Source organism: Pleurodeles waltl, chromosome 2_2, assembly GCF_031143425.1.
Source record: "Pleurodeles waltl isolate 20211129_DDA chromosome 2_2, aPleWal1.hap1.20221129, whole genome shotgun sequence".
Classification (NCBI taxonomy): domain Eukaryota; kingdom Metazoa; phylum Chordata; class Amphibia; order Caudata; family Salamandridae; genus Pleurodeles; species Pleurodeles waltl.
Genome location: NC_090439.1, coordinates 1,111,546,998 through 1,111,571,435, shown reverse-complemented (window position 1 = coordinate 1,111,571,435; position 24,438 = coordinate 1,111,546,998). Strand labels below are relative to the sequence as shown.

The 24,438-nt window shown below is 44.1% G+C and overlaps 1 long non-coding RNA gene across 1 annotated transcript; it reads left to right on the top strand.

The window, feature by feature from the left end:
• Nucleotides 1–5,291: 5,291 nt before the first annotated feature.
• Nucleotides 5,292–22,882, top strand: LOC138274740 (uncharacterized). Its single transcript, XR_011200392.1, has 2 exons — nucleotides 5,292–5,418; nucleotides 21,412–22,882. It is a non-coding gene; the product is annotated as an uncharacterized lncRNA (long non-coding RNA).
• Nucleotides 22,883–24,438: the final 1,556 nt, after the last annotated feature.

Genomic DNA, 24,438 nt, shown 5'->3' with positions numbered 1-24,438 from the left:
CGTTTGTCGAAGGAAGCCAGTGGGTTATGTGCCCTCACTGTTGCATGAGTGAGCATCTGTGACTACATGTCCAGCATTCATAAATGTTGTGTGGTGTGTCATTGTGAGTGGGCAGACGTATGTTAATAGGGCTGCATGTTCAATGAGGTCTCTAGATGCGCATGTATTGGACCATTGTGCAATGGTAGTCGCAACCTAGATTTGTCCTGTTTCTTTGGTTGATATGAGATGTGAGTAGTCTCATGTCTTGACCCGTTGTAGAGATTCTGTGACTTCTATTTGCATCTGTGTGGGATGGTATTGGAGAGTTTAACAAGTTGTAGTTGGGTAATGTGTAGGCTAGATGAGTTGACAGTGGAGAGATTATGAATGATTTTTTCTGTACTGTATGTGCAAGGAAATAGCTATCTTTGATTTCTTCTGTGTAAAAAGGAAGATGCAAAGTATCCTGTGTCCCTATTCTCAGTATGCCTGAGCTGGTGTCTTGAATCTAGGAGAGGAGCTAGGAGATGGGACTATTTGAGGGAGGATGAGCTCTGACACGACCTAACTGCTGTAGCTGTAACCAAAGGGCCTTCATGAAATATAAAACTTACTTTCTACCTGAGTGGCTTCAGATTCTTGTATGAAGACACTGCCCTCCAACTTTAACGATAATTCCTCCCTGATGTGTTGGAGAGCGTTCATCTGTTGACACCTACATTGTCTGGGAGAACGTGACAGTCCACATGTCTCCACCGGTTGGTAGCTACTCTTCATTGACTTCGGTTAGAGTCACAACTACCTGGGTTGCCTTGTGAACTGTCTAGAGGACTGGTGGAAGATGCCGCTTGATGGAGTGATGAAATTGCTGTAATATTCTGCCATTGCATTTCTGGTCCCACTTGACGTAATTGGATATTGTGATGTGTAGTTAGTAGGATTATTTGTTGTTGTCTGGTTTGTCTACTATTGTATATGTATATTTGTATAGTCAAATTCCTCAGTGCTCAGTCCACGGTCTCATCTTGGCTGTGCTTCATTTGGAAAACAATAAGTGTAGGGGCTCACATTTTTGCAGAGAAGTCAGGGGCCAGCACTATTCAAAGTTGGTGTGCCCAATACCAAGGCTCTGTTGTCTTGATTCAACCTCATGCCTCTTTAATCCAAAACCAATCTAGCAGGTTCTTTTTCTTTCCTGTGTTCTCATTTTGTCACAGTTTTTCCATCATTCTTTGCCTCCTGCTTTCCTCTTTGTGTTTTTCTCTCTCTTGCCGTAGATCAAAGTATGTTGGGGAAAAATAAGTGCTGGTCTCCACCTGCAGCCACCGGCTCAAATTGAGAAGTGGCTTTTTGAATAAACAGTAGTGCATGGGTTTTCATTACTATTTTGAATCACTTTACCATATGTGGAAAGATGATAATATTCACACATCCCAAACTTTTGAGATTCTCCTTTTCTGCTTGGGAATGTGCTTCTTCAAAATCAGAAAGACAAAGGCTTCCTAAAATACATTTTGTCACCATTCACCTCTATTTCAATGTTGTGCTAGCATGGCTCCTACCCTAGCTAGACTTGAGTCTATGATGATCTCATTAAACACTTGTTGGCCAAAGTATGCTAACTTTCCATTTTGTAAAAAGTGTGTTCACAGGCTTGGGTTGCCCTTGTTTTGACAGTTCTGAGGGCCTTGCTGGTTGTGGTTTGGTGTGGTTTAATTTGCCATTCCTAGAAGTGGTAGGGCATCACTCAGATAGGAGGCCGGAGCCAGGGCCTTATTGAGCACTTTGACATTTTATCGACATCTTCACAGACTAAGGCCTGCCCCCAGACCCAGAGCAACTCAAATGACATCTGTGGAAATTACTCTTCTCTGCATTTAATTTCACAGTTGCATCTTGTAGGACTCGACATATGCAATGCAAGGCTTTGTTGTGTTCCTTCATAGTGACTTTTAATACCAAGGGTGATATATTGATCCTATATACTAGGCTGTGCCTTTCCATAAGGGATCTGTGTGTTTCTTTTTGGGGCTTGAGCTCATACATGAACTCACATGTCTCAGAGTAACTGCTTGGGCGGCAACCAGCAGAGCTCAGAAACACAGGGCAGGAATTGACTCGTTTTGCAGCAAAACATGAGTTAATATGTGCCCTCAAGACACCCAAAAGAGATGCACAGATCTCTTCTGCACCAATACACTGCACACAACAAGATCATGATAAGGGCGCAAGATGTACTGGTTGTAGTTTAGTTTTGACAACTGGTTTGATCTCTTTCCTGATATGTCCCTGGAAGATATCTGCTGCCGATGACATTGTATCTCAATCTGTGCTTCCGCAAAGCCTGCAAATCTGTAAAATTGTGCCAAACGTAATAGCAAATCAAAGATTTGTGATTCCCTCCTATAGCTTTGCCCTCGCCCTTGTTGGATCTGTGTGAATCCTGAGATCTTGCAATGGCCTTAACTTGCTAACAGCCTGCCAAATTGCAAACTGATTAATTGAACAGCACCAAAGAGATTAGCATGTGAAAGTGTGACCCTCCCCATTTTAAATTTAACCCCCGGATCCTCACGGATCTGCCTGAAACTTCTCATACCCATAGAAGACTAAACAAGTTAAGTTTCTAAAAAAAAAAATCATCTGCTTATGTCAAATGGTGCCACAGTTGTTAGTAAATGAACACTTTTTTCACATGCCTCCCCCTTTGTCTGTGGTCTGATGATGAATCCGCGCAAATTACAAAATCCCAAGAGTAAGATAAATATGTTAAAGTTTGCAAATTACGCTGGAGATGATGGATTATATGGCAAGTGAGACAAATCCATAGTTAAGTGAACCATGCACACACACAGTGGCATAATTCCAGTGGCCATGGGTATATCATGCCCGACTTTGTCGCACTAGGGGCCATATGTAGCATTTATTGGCTGCAAATGTAGCCAGTAAAGATTTTTAAGAACCAACCTATTTGCTAATATATTGGTTCTTGAAAATGCAAATCATAGAGGGTTGGAAGCCAACCTACTTTGTGCATATTAATGTGAATACACAGCACCTGGATACCTTCACGGGTGATAAGTGCGCTATACAAAGCCTGATTGATTAAACATGCATAATAATGAAGCAGGTTTCAAATTGCGAATCACTGCCATTCTTTGCCATTTCACATATGGTGGCCTGATGAGGTCAGCAGATTACCATCACCTTGAGTGTTTTTAAATCCAGCTTGTTTTCATTCCAGAAAATCAGGCTGCCTTTAAGAAAATAAAATATTAAAAGTGTTAAAACCTTTTTTTTAAATGTAGACAGCATTCCCGTTGGACCACTGCCTACCACACAAATTTGTTTTTTGACCATTCACAACGGCGCACAAGGGGACCCCCAACCAGAAGACCCCATTCCCGTTTGTGAATTGGTTACCATTCCTTTTCAATATGTCTTTAAAATATGAATGTGCTGCAACTGGATTTTGTTTGCAAAACATTAATACATAGCATAAGGAATAGGTATTTGGAAGGGATGCCCTAAACATGCATCTTTCAAATACCGATTCGGTATGGTTTCCTAAACCAATTTAGCAACTCAGTAACCTGCTAACAAATCACTAAATGAGATTACTACATATGTAAAATACATTTACTGGTCGCAAACCCTGCGATTTACCAAAGTACAGGGCTTGCAACTAGTAACTGTGTTCAGACAACTTACCCAGAGTTGTTTAAAGGGACCCTGCATTAGTCCGAATGTCTGCAGTGGCTCATTGAAATTAAAAGGTGTAAATTTCTTGGTGGAAACATCCAGGGGCATATTTATACTTTTTGATGCAAAACTGCACTAATGCAGTTTTGCATCAAAAACTTTAGCACTGGCTTGCGCCATTCCTGAGTGCCAGCTGGGCGCCATATTTATGGAATGGTGCAAGCCGTCACAAAGGGTGGGCTAGCATAAAAAAATAAATGACGTTAGCCGGGGGGTGGCGGTATGGGAGAAGGGGGTTTTGCACCACAAAATGACGTTAGGCTGGTTAGAGGCAAAAAAAATCCCTCTAACCAGCCTAGCGTCATTTTCTGCCGCAAAACCATCCATACCACATGACTTGTGTCTTAGAGTCATGCCTAACACCCCAATGGCCAGCACAGGGGACCAGTGTTAACTGGGCATGGCCATTGCACTCTGTGCCATGCAGGGGGCCGCAAGTTGGGCCCCCGATGGCACTTTAATTTAAAAAAATACTTACCCTACTTACCTGGGATGGGGTTCCCCCATCCTCGGGTGTCCCTCTGGTGTGGGTGGGGGGGTTCCTGGGGCTTGAGGAGGGCACCTGTAAACCCTCCATGGTGTTTAACCATGGAAATGGGTCCACAGGTCCCCTAACGCCTGGTCTGACCCAGGCGTTTGATAATGGTGCAAAGCAAGCTTTGCACCATTATTTGGCCCCTCCTCCCACCCATGCGTCATTTTAGCACGGGGAGATAAATATGGGTCTATGGGGTTAGCTCCATGTTTTAGATGGGAACGCCTACCTTGCATCTATTGACGCAAACTAGGTTCACACATCCAAAAAATGGTGCAAACTCCAAAATTTTGACTTTAGATGGGTCTAACGTCAAAATATAAATATGGAGTTAGTTTTGCGCCGAATTTGTGTAAACAAAAAATACGCAAATTCGGCACAAGTGGAGTATACATATGCCTCCTAGAGTCTAAGGGCCAGATGTAGCAAGCAGTTTTGCCCATTCTGTTTCTATGGGAAAATGTGTTTGTACATATGGCCCTTAATTTCTTCCATAGTGTAGCAGGGGCAGCAAATCCATGTAAGCAAACTAAGCCTTAAGCCATGTAGCCTTAAGACTAGGAAACCACTGAATATATATTAATATTTAAAACAAAACAACGCGGGATACGCTGCAGGTGTTCAGCTTCGTGACCTGCAGTTCAGAACCAATGCGAAGGGGGAGGGTTTAGCACACTGAGCCACACCAAGCCCTGATTCTGCCGCCATTGGATAGTTTTCAGGGCCTAGGCCGCGCTCTCTGCACGTGCCGCGCCTCGCACAGGTGTCCGGCCTCGTGACGCCTGGGTACACGGGTGGGACTCCCTCGAGAGCACTGTCTGCTTTACTGTGAAAAGGCCCAAAAAGGGGGCGGGGCTCCAGTAAACACTCTGTGACAGAGCGCAGGCTGCACGGGGTGAGCCCGAGATATACCTTGTCACGGTGGAGAAACCCGAAAGCCGAGTCTCTGCAAAGCGCCTTAGCAGGGAGGGGCCGATTTTAAAAAGTGCATTTCTTTAAAGCTGCAGAGACTCCCAGCGCTGGCAGCAGCAGCTCCCTCGGCCTCTCCTCGGCAGTCCTCCAGGTTTCCACAGGGCCCGGCCTTTGCACAACAAGAAAAATAGCGGCCAAGAAGGGGATCACCGTGTTTGGAGCGACCGGTATGATGAGGAAAAGTGGACGCGGGCTTGTTAGAAAGTTAAATGAGAATTAATTGTTCTGAATGCATATGAAAAATCACATACCTACTGTGCTTGTGCGAAATCACAAACCTACTTCCTTTTTGTAATGATCCTCCTGAAAATATTTTTTATGCCAAAACACGTTGTACCCCTACTAAAGAGGAATGTGAAACAGCCCCAAACCAGTAGGTGGCAAATAACAACATTTTAATGCAGCCGCCTGGATAGCTAATCAATTAAAGTTAATCACATGTTGTCCCTAGAATCCCAGAATGCAAAGCGCTCTTCACTAAAACCCCAGCACTTGCAAAATGTGCTGCTAACATAACAGGTGCCCCCTTAGCTAATGAATGCCGTAGACTTACTACACTGCCTCGCGTTCACGTGCTCACTGAATGAGGCTACCATTTGCTTGCATCGTCAATAAAAACTCAATGACATTGTTCATCTGTTTGAATTCATCACATAAAATCATGTCCTAGGACATGATTTTATGTGATGAATTCAAACAGCTGGAAGGAAATCGGGAGACTTGGCCTGGTGATTAAGCAGCAATAGACCTGCATTGAATCCCAGCTTCTCCGCTTGTCCAAAAAAAGTTATCCTTGGCCAATCTTGTATTCTCCCTTATTCAGTGTGCCTACGAGCAAAGTATCTTAGAACATGTTCTGCGTAATAAAATACACTGTAAGTGAACAACGTGGCAGTGAAGCACAGAGTCAAAAACATGTGCGAGAACGTTTGGTTTCCAAGTTTGGTAGTGAACTGAAGATGTGAATTCATTTGTTTGCTGTCAGGTAGCAGACATGATAAAGTAAGGTTTCAAGATATAACACAGTTTCGGGGTTTATAACAATTGCAATCAGTGGTAGTATATACCACATAACCCAGAGACACCTTTGGTAAGAAGGGATGGTTACACCTATAGATTTGGACACATATTGAACAATATGATTTCCTTCTGACTGGTATTAGAGTGGATTGTGTTTAATTATGTAGAACGCAAACATATCAACCTTTTGTGTATAAAACTACTGTCTCCCAGGACTGTTGGTATGTACGCTACACTTACTCTGTTTAAAGCAAAACTATGAGCCTAATAGTGGAACATGATACTGGCTAAACTGTTGTGAGACATACCAGATCTGCTAAGCGCTTATTTTTAATTCATGTACACGTCACTTTCATGCCACTGATGAGTTTAAAACATGCTGTGGGTTGAACTGTTTTTGGGTGGGACATACTGCCGTCCTGCCTTTCCTGTTCACCCCATCAAACCTACCAGAAAAGCCAGCTACGTTTAATTGGGTGCAGGTTTCAAAGGCGCACATTAACTAATAAAAACTGCAATTATTCTTCAATACATATCCTCTGCTCACACCATCACGGTGAACCCCCTCTCAGCCATGCCCGAGTCATGGCAGCTTACCTCTCTAATGCAGGACTCTGACTGTGGTCACGCCCAGAGCAGCTGCAGGCTCCAGTGAGGTGATACTCATGTGCAGACGATATGACGAGTTCACACAAGAGTTTGACAGCTATGTGGAGGAATAAACAACTGATTTGTGTGACTGATCCCTGACTCTGGGGATGCGGACATTTAGCCAGTTTGCGTTACTATCACCTGTAATGCGTTGTACTTGGCAGGTCTGGACATGGTAAAACGAGGGTAGGTGTTGAAGCACTAGAGTCGCTAGTGGGGATCTGAGGGGGAGATGGGGCATATCCTCCAGCTGTTGTCCTTCTGTTGTACCTTAACTATGCATTTTTGTTATGATGTATATAGAATGTAATGATGTCACATTCTACACCATAGTATCTCATGAAGAACAATCTACTGGTGTCAGTTGGAGCATTGTTACATCTGTATGTGTTGAGAACAGTGCTTAATTTGTGGTTGTTGTGTCCGGTGTGGAGCACCAGCACTTATTTTTGAGGGCTGGCGCTTATTCTTCTGCCCCAAGCATTTGCTGCGAGCAAAAGACACATATGGGAAAGGCAGGGAAGGAGAAAAACGAAAAAGTGTCACAATGGGAGAAAGCAGAAAGCTGCAGGAGTGAGCAGAAGGGGCAGGGAGTGGCTTTAAATGGATTGAAGAGGCCCGAGATGGCTTCAGGATTACGCTGCCTCAGTATTCCGTGTTCCCACATTTAATTGCAGTAGTCGCCTGTTTAAGAGGAGGGCTTTGGGCACCGGCACGTTTTTATTTACAAATTAAGCACTGGTTGAGAAGCTTTCCACATGAATTTGGCGACGAGCCGAAGCACCACCATTAACCTACAGAAAGATTTTGAATGACGGTGAGCATCTATAACAAAGAAGGGTGCACAATAGCTGATTCGTGGCTGTAACGAGCACAAACTACGCAAAATGGTCACAGACAATTTGGACCTCTTAAGTAAGCTCCGTAATGTTGTTTGGACTATAAATAGACAGGACTTGAGGTGAGAGATATTTGCACTCTTGCAGCATTAATATTTATATGCGTTCTAACCTGGATGAAGACGTTAAGCACGTAGTGCATAGTTGCTGTTTGCCGGCATACCGAATCTCCCTCTGTCGCGGCGCAGGTCAATACTGTTTTCGAAGAAAAAAGGGGCTGGATTGAAGACAGGGTGCAGCCACATGGTCCTTTTTTCAGCACGAACAGCTGGTGCGGATTTAATTGTTCTCCAGGGACTCCTGGTAGACAAAGGCATTCCAAGAAGGCTGGTCAGTCCAAAGAAGTGTGGCTGGTCCATCTGGTATGGTTGTTCATCCATCAGATATGAATTTAAGGAGATCACCCAGGGAAAGTTTTGTGCCTAGGAAGTTCAGATAAGGAAATTGCTCTGTGACACACACATATATATGTATATATGTATATATATATATATATATATATATATATATATATATATATATATATACAAATATATATATATATATATATATATATACAAATATATGCTCACCCCCTCGGTAGCTTGGCACAAGCAATCAGGCTTATCTCAAAGGCAATGTGTAAAGTATTTGTACCAACACACACAGTAATATAATTAAAACACTACAAAATGGACACCACACCAGTTTAGAAAAAATTGTAATATTTATCTAAATTAAACAAGACCAAAACGACAAAAATCCAACATACACAGGTCAAGATATGGATTTTCAAAAGAATAAGAGTCTTACTCCATAGAAAACAATGGAAACGTTGTTGTTACACAAAGTACCTGGGGTGTGTCAGAAATAAAGCCGAACAGGCGACCGTGCGTTGAAAAAGTCAGCAATGTGTCGATTTCTCACTCGGAAGGGAGATTGTGCTTCATTTTCTTCTCCGGTCGGGTAGGCCATGCATAGTTTTTCTCTCCTGCAAGACAGCAATGCGTCGATTTCTGGATGGGCACCTCGGATCCGCGCAGGCTTGTGTTGACTTTTGACGCCCAGCGATGATGCGTGAAAAATCTGGAGGCACGTTGTCAGAAAACTGCGCTGCATGGGGTTTGTGTCATTATCAGCAGCCGCAAGCGGGTGTTGCGTTGTTTCTCCAGCTGCAATGCATCAATTTCCCAGCCACAATGCAGGTGAAGCGTCAATTTTAGCCACGAAGTGGGTGGTGCATTGTTTTTCAGCCATGTTGCAGGTGGTGCAACAAAATCTTCCCCGCACTGAGTTCTGTGTGTGGATTTCAGTCCGTGTTCTGCCAACTTCACTTCTCAAGGGCCCAGGGACTGGATTGGGCACCACTTGGCAGGGTAGGAGCCTCAGCAGAGAGTCCAGGTGCTGGCAGAGGAAGTCTTTGATGGCTCTGAGACTTCAAAACAGGAGATAAGCTCAATCCAACCCCTTGGAGATTCTTCACAAGCAGGAATATACCTCAAAGTCTAGACTTTGTCTTCTCTCAGGCAGAAGCAGCAACTGCAGGCCAACCCAGCAAAGCACAGTCACAGGCAAAGGGGCAGTACTCCTCCTCCAGCTCCTCTCTTTGGCAGATGTTCCTCTTGAATCCAAAAGTAATCTTGAAGAAATCGAAAGTCTGGGGTTTTGGGTCTACTACTTATACCCCTTTCTGCCTTTGAAGTTGGCAAACTTCAAAGGAACATCTCTGTTGTTCACAAGATCCTGCCTTGCCCCGGCCTGGCTCCAGACTTACACCAGTGGGTTGGGGACTGCATTGTGTGAGGGCAGGCACAGCCCATTCAGGTGTAAGTGACTACTCCTCCCTCCACTCTAGCTCAGATGGCCCATCAGGATATGCAGGCTACACCCCAGCTCCCTTTGTGCCACTTCCTATAGGGGATTCACAAACAGCCCAACTGTCAGTCTGATCCATTCAGGGAATACAGAGGCAGGCAGAGTCACGGAATGGTTTAAGCAAGAAAAGGCCCACTTTCTAAAAGTGTCATTTTCAAAGTGACCATTTAAAAACCAACTTTATCAAAAGATGTATTTTTAAATTGTGAGTTCAGAGACCACAAACTCCATATTTATAGCTACTACCAAAGGAAAACGGTGCTTAAAAGTTATTTAAAGGCAGCCCCGTTTTAACCTATGAGAGAGATAGGCCTTACAACTAAATTTGGCAGTATTTCATTGTTAGGACATGCAAAACACATCAATACATGTCCCACCTCTAACATACACTGCACCCTGCCCATGGGGTTACCCAGGGCCTACCTTAGGGGTGCCTTACATGTACAAAAAGGGAACGTTTGGGTTTGGCAAGTGAGTTCACTTGCCAGGTTGAATTGGCAGTTTAAAACTGCACACACAGACACTGCAGTGGCAGATCTGAGCCATGTTTACAGAGCTACTCATGTGAGTGGTACACCAGTGCTTCAGGCCTACTAGTAGCATTTGATTTACAGTGCGCCTCTAGTGCACTTTACAAGGGACTTACTAGTAAATCAAATATGCCAATCAGGGATAAACCAATCACTAATGCAATTTACATAGAGGGCAAATGCACTTTTGCAATTGTTAGCAGTGGTAAAGTGTCCAGAGTCCTAAAGCCAACAAAAACTGGTCAGAAAAAATAGGAGGAAGGAGGCAAAAAGTTTGGGGATGACCCTGCAAAAAGGGCCAGGTCCAATATATATATATATAAAACCTATAGTAATAGGTAGTTATAGTTAGGACCTATTTTCTATAGAAAAAACTGTTTTCTGCTTGCCAATATCTTTGGCACTGCATGACAAATTTTCACAAAGTTTTGCAAACAACTTTGACAGTCACATGAGCTGCTGTCCGGAAGATTCCAGGGCGATCCGTCAAGCAGGGGTCGAGATAAAGGTCCTTCACATCGAAATTGTGAAGGAGGGAGGATGCTGTCGAAGAGAGACGCGGATCCTGTATCATGGGTATTTTATGACCAAAGACTAAAAATTAATCCAGATGCATGCAGTGACATACGTTTGAACCCAGTTGTTTTGATAAGATATGATGAGGATTATGGTGATTCCGAATACAAAATTCCAATGATCCTACAAGATGGAGGAGTAGATTATTCCCTCATTTTATATTTGTCGAATAAATACACAGAGAGAAATAATTATTGCTCTTAAGCCATGAAGAAGCGCAGTGTGCGCGAAACACGTGTTGGCTGTAGGCTGTGTTTGCTGTATAAGGAGACACAACAAGTGATCCAATAAAGAAAGAATAAATGAAGAACTACAAAAGAGAGTACATTGTGTGATTTTGACAACATCTCAGTACTGTTGTTTTTGTATTATTAACTACTACACTGGTGGGGACCAGTGCACTGAAATTATAGTGCTGGGCAATATTGCTCTTACCCAAAACATTGAGGTTTTATGTATGAGAAGATTGTATGTTTTCTTATTTATTGTTAAAAAAACTTTGTATTTTGTACACCAGCGTGGCTGCTGTTCAGCATGGCTAAAAGTTAGTGGGGTAAAGGAGAGTGGTGTGGAGTGGAGTGTTGTAAAGTGGAGTGTTATGGTGTAGAGTGGCATAGAGTCGTTTAGAGTAGAGTTGAGTGGAATGGAGTGGTGTGGAGTGGTGTAGAGTGTTGTGGAGTGTCATGGAGGGATTAGAGTTTAATAGAATTGTGTCGCGGAGTGGAAGGGAGTAGAGTGTCAGAGCGGAGTAGAGTGTCATAGAGTGGTATAGACCAGAGTGGAGTGGCATAGAGTGTATCGTGTAGAGTGCAGTAGAGTGTTCTAAAGTAGAGTGGCATAGAGTGGAGGAGATTTGCATAGAGAGGAGTGACATGGAGTGGAGTAGTGTAGGAAAGAGGAGTGGCAGAGTGGAGTAGAGTGTTGTAGAGTCGAGTGGCGTAGAGTCGAGTGGCATAGAGTGGAGTAGTGCAGTGGAGTGGAGTGGAGTGGTTTGTAGTAAAATAGGGGGAGTTAAGTGACATGGAATGGCTTGGAGGGAGTTGCATAGTGTGTCATAGAGTGGCGTACTGTTGTAGAGTGGCATTGAGTGGAGTAGGGTGTAGTAGAGAGGAGTGGCATAGAGTGGAGTAGAATTTAATGTAGGAGAGCATCAGAGAGTGGAGTGTCCTAAAGTGGAGTGTCAGAGTGGAGTAGAGTGGCTTAGAGTAAAGTGGTGTAGAGTGCATTTGAGCAGAGTGCAGTGACATAGGGTAAAGTGGAATAGAGAGCAGTGATGTGGAGTGGTGTAACATAGATTGCAGTGGCGTAGATTGCAGTGGTGTAGAGTGCAGTGGTGAAGAGTAGATTAGAGTGGCTTAGAGTGAATTGTCATAGAGGGCAGTGACGTAGAGTGGAGTGATTATAGTAGAGTGGCGTAGAGTGTAATTGCATACAGTGGTTTGGCACAGATTGCAGTAGAGTAGATTAATGCAGGGTAGAGTGCATTGGCATAAAGTGCAATTGTGAAGAGAACGGTGGTGTAGATTTCAGTATCAGAGAGCGCAGTGTTGCAGAGTAGAGTGGCGTAGAGTGAAGTGGTATATAAGGGAGTGCATTGTTTTTGAGTAAAGGGGTGTAGAGTGCATTGGCATAGAGTGCACTGGCTCAGAGTACAGTGCAATGATGCAGAGTGGAGCATAGTGGCACACCGTAGAGTGCAGTAGCTCAAAGTAGAGTGCAATGGCACAGATTAGAGTGGCGCTGAGTGCAGTGGTGTAGAGTAGATTGTTTCATAGTAGAGTGGAGAGGTGCATGGTAAAGTACAGCGGCATAGAGCAGTATGACGTAGACTGCAGAGTAGATTGGAGTGGCGTAGAGTGAATTGGGACAGAGTGCAGTGGTGTGGAGTGGACTGGTACAAAGTATAGTGCATTTGAATAGACTGGAGTAGAGTGAAGTGGCGTAGAATGGAGTGCATTGTTTTTTAGTAAAGGGGTGTAGAGTGCAATGGCTCAGAGTAGAGCGCAGTGGTGCAGAGTAGAGCACAGTGGGTCACAGTAGAGTGCAGTGGCTCAAAGTAGAGTGCAGTGGCACAGAGTGCAGTGCTGTTGTTTCATAGAGTGGAGTGGTGAACGGTACAGTGCAGTAGCATAGAGTAGATTAGAGTGGCGTAGAGTGAATTGGCACAGAGTGCACTGGAGTGGACTGGTACAAAGCATAGTGCATTGGCATAGACTTGAATGGCAGAGACTGCAGTGTTGCAGAGTAGAGTTTTGTAGAGTGCAGTGGTGTTGAGTAGAGTGGCATAGAGTGCAGAGGCTAAGAGTGGTGCAGAGCTAAGTGATGTAGAGTGCAATGGTGTAAAGTAGAGTGGCAGAGAGTGCAGTGACTAGATTAGAATGTTGCAGAGTAGTGTAGCATACAGTGCAGTGGTGCAGAGTAGATTAGTATTGAGTGGAGTGATGTAGTGTTTTGGTTTTAAGCAGTGGTGTTGAGTGCATTGGTGTTGAGTGCAGCGGTGTGGAGTGCAGTTGTGTAGAATAGAGTGGAATGGAGGAGCGCCGGGTAGATTGCAGTGGTACAGAGTGGAGTGGCATAGAGTGGACTGGTACAGAATGGAATAGAGTGGTGTAGAGTGCAGTGCCGTAGAGTAGATTGTTTCAGAGTGGAGTGCAGTGGCCTAGAGTGCAGTGGCACAGAGAGGATTAGAGTGGCTTGGAGTGGATTGGCGTAGACTGCAGTGGAGTAGAGAGGATCAATGCATAATAGAGTAGAGTGGCATAGAATGTAATGGCATTGGCACAAAGTGCAATAGAGTACAGTGGTGCAGAGTAGAGTGCAGTGGCATAAAGTGCAGTGGTGCAGAGAAGAGTAGCATAGCTTTCAGTGGCAAAGAGCAGTGTTGCAGAGTAGAGTAGCATAGAATGAAGTGGCATAGAGTGAGTAGTGCAGAGTAGAGTGCAGTAGCGTAGAGTAGAATGGCAGAGAGTGCAGTGTTGCAGAGTAGACTGTCATAGAGTGCAGTGGTGTATATTAGAGTGGTGTAGAGAGCATTGAAGTCGAGGGTAGTGATGTAGAGTGGTGCAGAGTAGAGTGGCATTGAGAGCACTGGTGCAGACTACAGTGTTGTAGAGTAGAATGGAGTGACACAGAATGTAGTGGCAGGGTACAATTGCGTAAAGTGCAGTGGTGTATAGTGCAATGGAGTAAAGTATTGCATAGTTGAGTATGGTGGCGTAGAGTGCAGTTGTGCAGAGTAGAGTGCAGTGGTGAAGAGTAGAGTGGAGTTGCGCTGAGTGGAGTGGGCTGGAGTGCAGGGGCGATGAGTGCAGTGGTGCAGATTGCAGTGGCATAGAGTAGATTGTTTCAGAGTAGAGTGGAGTGGTGCACGGTAGTGTACAGTGGCTAGGGTGCAGAGTAGATTAGAATGGCGTAGAGAGGATAGGCATAGAGTGGAGTGGTACAGAGTAGAGTGCATTGGCATAGAGTTCCGTAGCAGAGAGTGCAATGTTGCAGAGTAAAGGGCTATAGAGTGCAGTGGTGTAGAGTAGAGTAGCATAGAGTGCATTGGTGAGGAGTGCAGTGAGGTAGAGTGGTGCAGAGCAAAGTGACATAGAATGCAATGGTGTAGATTAGAGTGTCATAGAGTGCAGTGGTGTAGAGTAGATCGTTGCAGAGTAGTATAGTGGTGTGCAGTGCAGTGGTGCTGAGTAGATTGATGTAGAGTGTATTAGCATTGAGTAAAGTTGTGTCGAGTGCATTGGAGTAGTATAAAGTGGAGTAGCACAGGGTAGATTGCAGTGCTGTAGAGTGAAATGGTGCAGAGTGAAGTAGAGTGCCGTCGTGTGCAGTGGTGTAGAGTAGATTGTGTCAGAGTAGAGTGCAGTTGTGTAGAATGCAGTGGCATAGAGTGCAGTGGTGCAGAGTTGATCAGAGTGGATTGGCATATACTGCAGTGGCATAGGGTGGAGCGATGCAGGGTAGTGTGGCGTAGAGTGTAATGGTGTACAGTGCATTGGCGTAGAGTGGTGTAGAGTAAAATGATGCAGAGTAGAGTGCAGTGGCATAGAGTCCAGTGCTACAGAGAAGAATGGAGGATATTTCATTGGCAGAAAGTGCAGTTTTGAAGACTAGAGTGGCATAGAGTGGCACTGTGTGATATGCACAGTTTATTTACAGGCATTTACACTTTGTTGTGTTTTAGAAAAAAAAAACTTTATACAGCCTTCCTCAAGCACATCTTCATTAGCCAGCATGATTGTCAAATAAATCTTCACACTTTGAAGTGAGAGACAGAAAAGTAAACACCAAGCTCCCTGGAAGGCAGAGCCTGACATTTGACCTCTGTCTTTAAATGCACAGCAAATGTGACAAGTCAAGAACAAGATTTAAAGGCCTGTTCACAAAACTTCAGTACTGGTGGAAGAATGCGGTAAATAGGATTTGGGCAACGGAAGAGACAAACTCAAGCTATGAAGCCTAAAACAAATAGAGCCAGCAAATAGAAAGCAAGCAAATATCAGTTACAAACCACAAAGCTAATGGTAAGCAATGGGTCGAATGCGTTCCCAGGAAAGCTTTCTGAATGTCCCCAAGATGTTGTTAGCAAACCAGACAGCTTGGTTGTCAGGTAGGTTTTGACCTAAACACAGAGGCTTGCATCCTGCCACACACATTAATTTGTTCAATTACCTTCCACTAAAAACAGTGTTGTTTGCTTAAAATTTTAAATCTGACTATGTATGGGAAGAGTATGTGCACTTCTCAGCAATGGTGCAATATATTCAGGGTTACTGGAATCATGCAATTGCACAGCTGTGACCTTTTTGCCTACTTTTGGGTTTGCCACATAATCCATCCTATGCTGCATAATCTTTTAACAATAACACATTTTGCTTCTAGCTCAAATGGATCAAACGTTGCTAGAATGTGGCAACGTGGGTTCGCGTGCAGTGGAAGGCCCCCTGCAAAGATTAACTGGTCATCTTTTGGTGTTTTTCTGTATTTGGTTGTTAAATTGCTACTAATGAGGTAAAATATTTGCCCAGACAATATTACCACGTGTAAAAATTACAAACTGATGAATTAATAGTATTTAAGAATGTGCCACAGTATGCTGCATAATTTGCCTTTTCTTGCCACATAATTTAGTCAACCCTGCCACACAATCTGGTAGTCCCTGCTGCATAATTCCAGTGGCCCTGAATATATTTAATGGGAGAGTGACAGAACCTCTCATTAGCAAACAGACACTCTGGGATAGTGGGTACCTGCACTTGTTTATTTCCATCTCCTGTACACCTGTGTACTCTAACCTGGCCGTCATTTTGTTGCGTCAGCATAAAGCGTAAATAATGTCTTTCTTAAGTCTGTGGGAATATAGTGTAAAAGACTGAAGAGAAATGGTTCAAGAACTGATCCCTGAGGCACCCCAATAAGGTTAAGGCACACTGCTGAGCATTCACGTCGTACAGTCACGTGAATGGTGCGCTCTTCCAAATAATTAGTCAATGCATTTACCAGAAAGTTTTTAAACTTAAGCTAAATGAGCTTGTAGATCAGCGCTGTCTCTCAGACTCAAAGGCTTTGAGTTCTTATTTCATTCTGTGCATCAGTTTACTGGCCTGGTTATGCGTACGTGGTGGCTCAAACTCGAGTTTTTAAACAGAAGAGTGAGATTTGAGAGGCTTCATGGTGTGTCCGGGAGCACAAGACACCAAGAAAACAAGCATTGGTAAAGACAATAAGTTTGACACTGGCTGCCAGACTTTTGGTTTTGTCAGTGTTTGGTTTGCCATTTTTTATTGAACATTCTTGTTATGGGTGCTGCTGGACTCTCAACAATATAAAAAATATTGGAAAAGGTTAAACCTATTTTTTGTCTCAAAAAGCTCACAATGGCCTATTAGCCCCTGGAATTGAAAGAAATTAATTTGCTCCTGATGTGCTCCTTGTGAAAGAGCAGAATGCCTTCAATCACAGTGAAGTTAGCCAATGGCTAAAGTGAGCCGACCCACTACACCATAGCTTATGTGGTAGTGGATGGAAGAGAAATTACTTTTCCTTAATTATATGTAATAGAAATCATACATCACCATCGGATTGGAGTTTTAATAACTAATAAAAATAGTTGTTTATTTTTCTAGCTAGTCCCTTTCCCAAGATACACTATTAGGATTTTTTATCTGTACTCTGGTTTTCTACATAGGACAGTTAGGCCTTGGGTGCTAGTCACTGTAGGGACTGGTTAACATCACATTTCTAAATTTCCTGCTTTTAAATATTATGCACCGTGCCCTGTAGACAACAAGGCCTACATGGGGTGACATTATTATTCTTTAAAAGGGAGGTTTTGAGTTGTCCAAGGGGTTTATTTTTACAGGTCAAATTGTAGTTTTTACACACTGAATATATATTATGACCATGCAGAAAGGGTGGATTCCTGACCCTCGTTTTTTACACACACACACACACACACACACACACACACACACACATACATATATATCTAATATTGCTTGTTAAAACTATATACGTTTGTATTATTTTCCAGTTTAATACTTTAAATAAATTACTTGTAACACTATATATATATTAAAATGTCAATATATGTACCTTTTTTGATGATATTCTGTTCCGCAATATTTCTTGTTACCATATTCTGGTTATTTCAGTACAAAGCATGTAAAGGCAATATTTTTTTCTGAGGCCAATCTCTACTTCAAACCTTGAATGTGGCACCTCCCTCTCAAGCGTGGTCTTCAGCTGTGCTCAGCAGGGACTTGTGCCTATCCCACTGTATGCTGAACACCTGATGCTCACACTGGTTAGGCAAAGGATCTGGCATTCAACAGCATGTAGCAGGGGTTGGCTGCTGGTCAGCACGCAGGTCATGTACCTACCCTGTGTACAGATACTGAACGAGTGTAACAGCAGTTGAAGTCAGGCACTGTATTAAACATTTCTTGTAGCCGATTCCCCCTTGCAGATGGCCCTGAGCTGAATTCACAAACCATTTTGCTCAAGCTGCACTCAGCAGTGGTTGGTTAAGATAGACCCTTAGCCAGCCAAAAGGTGCTCTCCTCGCACAGTCAGGAAGCATGTTGATAGACCCCTTGCTCGGCACGTGGTTATGCATCCTTGGTGCCTGGACCACAATGTAATTTCTGGCATTCTTTTCCAGAGGGCTAGGGTTTTCCACAAACTTCGCACAGCATCAGGCATGACGTGTGGCTGTAGGACTGCTGAATTCTGAGCTGGGCAAAGAATGTCAAACCTGGGCTGCTTCTTGATGCGCCAAACCGAAGCCACAAGTTTGAGAAAAAAGAACGTGTTCAGGCTTTATGAACTACCCTTTCCAAGATGGTGGTCTGTCCAAAGAATATTACTGAAGGATCCCAATCGAAGATGTAGTAGAGTCTTTTTCTGTGATGTCAGTCCTGTTTGGATCAAGGTATTTATGAATGATGGATGTGTTGCAGTTCCTATCTTCTCTTACGTTTTGTCAAATTCAACACCCCATTTGCTACTATTTTGTCCTATTTGATGCATTCAGTTCAGACCTATTTTGGATCGTCTTCTGGATGCTGCTGCTTGTCTCTTTTTGATGTCAGGGGAGACTGTAGCCTGCTATTAATTTTTGCTTTAAGTTTTATTCCCAATTACGAATTACTAGATTGCCAAGGAGGTTTTTGATCTTGGCATCTTTATATGCTATTTCCTCCAATCTAGCATCCTCTTAAGGAAACACCTGACATCCTCCATGCATAGTATTAAGTGCAGGGTGGCACCATGGCTACTAGAAGGAGTCTCCATTGTCTCCAGCAGTCAAGAAGAGGACTCAACAGACCTTCTTAGCGTCCAGTCCATGACACATTTCTACCTTTACTACAGGAGGTGGATATCCACACCAGCTACAGGCTCAATAACCAGTTTATGTTAATCTGCTATTATACTAGTAGGGCCTTTTAACACTGAGAAGTGGGTCAGAAGCAGAGGAAAACACACACAAATGATGCTCAGCACAGTAGAAGGATCATATGTCAATATAATATAAACTTTTCAGAATTTGTAATTTTTGCAAAATATTCTATGCCCTGCCCTTGCTTTTACTCTTAATGGTATTCTATTGAAAGCACCACCTGCTTGAGCCAAGAAAGTCTGGATAGCCAGGCTGGCTTTCTTAAACTTAGAAACCATTACTTGAGGTTAATGTTCTCATCAATTTTTTTCTAATAGTATGTTTATGGAATTTTCAAACATGATACACAGTAGTCCTATGCCTATCTAGCCATGGAACCTACACGCCCAACTCACCCTGGCTACCTGGGGAGGAATGAGTTCCTGTGGCATTTCAGAGATCTTGCTACGCATGGTACCCTGCACCATTAAGTCATCCATTGCCCTCTCATCCAGTTGGTTATGTCTAATGTGCTGCTAAGAGATCCAGAACCCATGCTTGACATCTGGAGCCCTAACCGGTACCCAGTAGATCGTGATGCATTGTCGCTTTAATACCAAAGCCAGTGCCACCGTTCGTGTTTGCATGTTAAAGTTCCTGCGTCATGGCAGAACACTTAGTAGGTATACTTTGTCAGTGCCCTTCAACTCCCATCCCACTATGTGGGTCAACTGTTTCAGCACTTCTGTCCAGAATTCCATCAATCGTGAGCAGGTCCACGTCATTTGCATGGTCAGCTGCAGGTGGTTTGCATCCCTCACAGGCTGCATGGCTATTGGGGTAGAACATGGACAGTCTGTATGGTGTCATTTATGTCCTGTACAAGTGGTAAATTAAATATGCTTAAATGTGGTGCCGGGGGACTCCAGTTTCACTTGTTCACAGGCCCTCTTCCAGTCAGTGTCGGTTAGGTCATCCACACATTTCGCATGCCAGCTATCTCTAGCTCGGTCTGTTGTACCCCGTTTGTCAGACACCAAGGCCATATGTAATTGGATTATCAGGCACCGGCATTCTTCCAGGTCCAACCTCCTCGGGCTTCTCAAAAAAGTGGGTTTGTCTTTGTGCTGTTACTTTCTGGTGCACTGGGAAAAGCAGCTTGTATCTAAGGTTCTAAGCTCCAAACTTTTGCTTTATCTCCAAGAAAGATTAACTTTGCATCTGCACCTTCTTGGTGTAATCAGGGTAGGTGGCAATGTTGGGGTCCATGGCTAGCATACAATCGTTATCTTTATGATGGAAGATTTGGGCAATCAGGGCCCTCATAGGGGCACCAGGTAGGGGTTGTGCACCCAGAGTCATGTCGGCCCGCTTCACAACAAACAGGAGTGACAGTCCCTCGAGCACAGCTCGGTAAAGAGACATTTCCCCGAGAAGGTCTTTGCATTTAGAACACATCCTGTTTCTCTGAGCCCAAAAAAGTGCAGATTGTTGCAGTGAGAGCCATTTTCCGTATCCTCAACCCTTTCTTTAAGGACCCATGCATCTGTGTTCAATTTTACTACTTGGGCCTTCAGGGCTTTGATCTTGGTCGGTGAGACATCGACTGCGCCTTCCACTGTTTCGACTCTGTCTCCCACTCTGCGGAGGTCGGTTCACAAGAAATGCACCTTCTATTTTCCCCTCAGGGGCTGTATGTGAACCCTAGATTGCCACTAGTAGCTCGGCCCTGGAGGGCTCCTCCACTCGTGCCTCCTTTTTGGGCACCTCCTGAGGGTCCATCTGTTTCGTGGTTTGCACAGAAGGGGTGTGGATTGAAGTATATTAAGTGATGGTATTGCTCCGTGTTGGCTTTGGTCCCTGCCCTTTCCCATTGTGGTGCAGGAGTGCCTCCAGCAATCAGTATCCATACCCACACCTCCAGGTAACCCTGAAGATAAATGCGGCCAAGATAGTCTAGTGCGGGATCCAAAGGGGTTCACAGTGAATCCCTGTGAGTCGGCTGCATGCAGCACATGCCTCGAATTTTTCTGTACCTGTCGCATCCCAACGGGTAGGTCCCCAGTGCACTCCAGGCCGTCCCCACACCTCCAGGGGCCCAGTATCATTGCTGCAGACTTGTAAGTTACTGCAATGCCATTGCACTCCCCACCAGTGGTCCCCAGGGATATGTGCTTCAGCACCAGTCCACTTCAAACCCAGGCCACCACTTGGGCCACAAGGGCACTGCGCAAGGTGCTTCACACATGGGGAAAGAGTCTCTATGGGGCCCCCACTTGCCACTGGAGCTCAGTTCAGGATTACATCACTCCATGCCTTGCCACAGCCGCATGGGTACAGTGCTCCACCGTCCTCCAGCTGCCTCCAAGGTATTTGCAGTTGCATAGTATTGTTGCAGTTGGTGTGGTTTCTTGGTGCTACATTGTCTTCTATGATGATATAAAGTAGAGGTGCATCTGCAGTAAGCTGCATGTAGTGGTGATGTTGCTGGAGGTGCTGCATTTTTTTCTGTGTGTGCATAGGAGAGTCATGCATCTGCAGAGCTGGCCCATTTAGTGCTGTGAACTTTCTTTGTAGAAGGGCCAGTTGGTTCAGAGGCACCTGAAGTTGTCATACTCCTCCTTCAAAGAAGTGAAATATCTCCCACAACTTTTAATAACTTAAAAAAGAAAAGCCGCCTTATGTACATCAATGCTGAAAATAATTCATAGCAGGTTCTCAGACTGAAAAGATATATTTTTTCTTCCACAGGGCAAAATGGTGACTGATGTGGGGAAGCGGCTGAGCACGAAGTATGTGGTCTCCAGTGGGCTGGAGAATGCAAAGGCGCTCATAGGCGGGAAACTTCAAGTGCTGCACATGTACAGCAAAGGCGAGGTGGAGCAGTACTTTGGGGACATGGGGGTGCCCATGACAAGTGTCCGCATCAGCTGCTACTTTGAGAACTTCTTCACTAACGTGAAACCAGTGAAGGCACCGGAATGGAGACCACTATAACCTGGATATGCCACACACACAGTCCAGGTTATTATGTGGGCAGGACATTCATGATTTTAAGACCAATAGAAGGTTGAGCAGTCACATTCATTTTACTCACAGCTCTCAAATGTGGGTGCATGAACCCCTGAGGTATTTACTTAACCATCATATATAGGATGGTGCAGATTGTGAGTGGCCTTACTGGGATGCCTCGAGCTGAGGTTACCCTCCCTTCAGATGAAGAATATGCCCGGATCATCCCTGGGAGATGGTATTGTGGTACTGTGTGAGACAGACAAATGTGCAGTAACATGAAATGGCCCCAGCCCTCTTAATAACAGCACTGTTATAAATCCGACACTCACAATGCACTTTATCATATCAGTTAGTATCTATTTTATCTGACACTAGAAGAATGAACAGCTGCGTTGATCCTCTAGGTAGAACCTTAACTCACTGAGCTATCACATGACCAGTGCTCTGTGGAAGAAGAGACCTGTTGACCCAGTCAAGGGGAAGGCTGGTCAGTGTGAAGAAGTCCAGTCTGGTTGTAACTGTATGGAAAGCTCTAATTACATATTAGAAGTCCATGTGATACAGATGAAAAATACACTTATTGCATCTATTTAGCATAGTGCCAGTCAAGGGGGAAAATCGTGGCCACGGGGCGTCAATGTTCAGATAAGTCATGGAGGTGGAAGGGGTTAAGAGAGGCAGGAAGATATGGACGTTCAGTGTTAGGAACAGAACATGGGAAAGTCAAGATTTGAAGTTATAATGTTGGACATGTATATATTATACAACATTTTGAAAACCCACTAAATTTCACCTTGGCTTCTTCAGAGTGCTGGACCAGAAAAGAAAGCAAGCCAATGAAAGTTCTGATCAATTAGGTTTTCAAAGAGCATGAGGCTACTCAGACACGCGTCCTAGCGCTAAGAATAGTTGACCACCTAAGTCAGAAAAATTACTGAACCGTGCACCCATGGGGTGGAGTGTTCTGATAAACCTATAGCCTGTTGAAGCTGGATATACCAGCCACTAGAGCCCTTGAAATATGCAATGCTGGAGAGGACCTTCAATGGCTGGTATAGCCCACTGAGACAGGGGAGCAGGTCTATATTAAGACACTTGCAAGATATAAACTGGGCTGGTCAAGAGATAGGCCTGTATTTATCAAGCTTTATTGTACTGATGACCCTTTTTTGCCCTACAAAAATTAAATTGTATCCTAAAAATCTTATTCACCATGGCAAGTGTATTTCAATTATTTTTTATTTTATCTGAGTTATTAATTATGTTTACATCTAGCGTAGGTAGTAGAACACTGCCTCTAGCAAAAGGAATATGTGGATGTTTACAATTAAGAGGGGAATGAATTACTATGAACAAGGTGAGAGGATGTGATGGTTGCGAAGGCAAAAGGACGATTAGTTCTTGGGTGAAAGATAGTGAAGAGATGACACTCTCTATGAAGTACTAAAATGGGGCAGCAGACCTCTAGTGCTGAATAAACCTGGTCAGCATGTACCTAAAGAACACACCTCCTGAAAATGTGTTTTTAATAACCTATAAAACCCAATCGCTCACCAGGTACCAAAGAATAGACCAAACTTGATGGTCATTTTTGCTCTCCAGGAGGGATGCACTTCTGGCCACTTGTTGGGTAATATTAAGATGTGGGACTTGTGAGCACATGACCGCTTCTGATGTTGTTACTTGTCGCGGTGATACCAATTGTTCTGCTGCTCTCACTTGTAAGTTGGCTCTTGAATACTGGAAGGTTTCAAGGACCAGCCATCTTTGCTATGCACTGCTAGGGGTGATACTCCATGTCTTCAAGAAGACAAATTAAGCCTTTTGGAAGCAGTTTGTGAACTCAGGTGCACATGGGGTGGATATATTTTACGTAGGGATGAAGACCAAACATCTCTCTGATCCTCTAGGACTATGTAATACCTGAAAGGTTTTGTGTTGGGACATGCCATTCACATGCATGTGTGATAAGACCTGTGGGAAGCAAGGAGGAATAATAATAGTAGCAAAGCCAGTGACAAAAAATGGTGTCTCCTTCCATACAGGAGAGTATTATTTCCCTTCTTCTCCCCACTCGCTTTGCTTACTTAGTCTCTGCTAACCCTTTACCTATCTTCTCCTTTCTACATTAGTGCTGCCCATGGTGGGCATTCCACTGGATGGGATATCCGTGGCTGACATGGGACCGGTCGTGGCAAGCATCTTCCAGTCCCCTGAAGGATACCTGGGCAAGGCCCTTGGACTGAGCTCTGAACGGCTGACAGTCCAGCAGTACGCGGAGATACTGTCCAAGCACATGGGAAAGGCAGTGCTGGATTCGAGGGTGAGAAGCATACTGTGTGCAAATAAAATGTGAGGGAAAAATAACAAGATCTTTATAACCTTGTGGTAACTGCAGGTGCAAAACCTACCCAGTGCAAAATTCACCTGTTCAGGTATGGGATCCATTTCACTGCCAGGTTTAAAAAAAAGGAGAGTAATGCAAACCACCAATATTTGTGCCTCTTCTGTGCATGTGAAAACCCCATGTTTTGGAATCAGTGCAAGCAGTTTGCAACAGTTGCAGCTGGTATTGGTTGGGCAAAGATCAGACCAAGCACCATCTGCTTTGAGCTGCTTGCTTGCAATAAGGCTAATAGAGGGGCAAATGCCATTTCTGCCCATATCAGCCCTGCCACCCTGCTCTAAGTGACCTCCTAAACGAGCAGTTATCTCTGTAAGGAACAATACAGTTAAAACACTTAAGTTCTCATAACGAATGGC